Raw genomic sequence first — 620 nt, forward strand, 5'->3', positions numbered from 1 at the left:
CTAAATTATTGATGAATTTAATTATATATATTTTTTATTTTTTATTATCTTTAATTTTATTTGATTATTTATTTATTTGATTATTATTTTTTAATTTTAAAAATTATCCGACCGTTTAATAAATTTCAAGCTATATCAAGCTAGACTTCACAATATACCAATGCAAATTTAATATTTATAAAATAGCCTACAACAAATTACATATCAAACTCAGACTAATAGATATTTTATTACAAATTTGACTTATTTTCAAGTTTCAACCCAAATGTTCAGTCAATCGCATCAAAGAGTAGATCTTTTTGGAGCATACGATAGTAATAATAAGTCTACAGTGGCCTACAAATAAAAAAATATTCTAATAAAAATAAGTTTAGTTAATCAATAAGTAGTACAATAGTATACTACATTATTGATTTATTGATTCATATATATTAAGTGGTTTGTCAAAATTATTTATATATTTCTGTCTAATAATTTGACTTGTAGGAATAAATAGTTTTATGATATAAATAATATTAAAAGTTTTATAATGAAATTTTTATAGTGTAGTTTACTTTTTTAAAAAATTCATTATAAAATAAATAAAAAATTATATAAAAAATATTAAAATTATAACTATT

This window comes from Arachis ipaensis, chromosome B07 (assembly GCF_000816755.2).
Source record: "Arachis ipaensis cultivar K30076 chromosome B07, Araip1.1, whole genome shotgun sequence".
Lineage (NCBI taxonomy): Eukaryota > Viridiplantae > Streptophyta > Magnoliopsida > Fabales > Fabaceae > Arachis > Arachis ipaensis.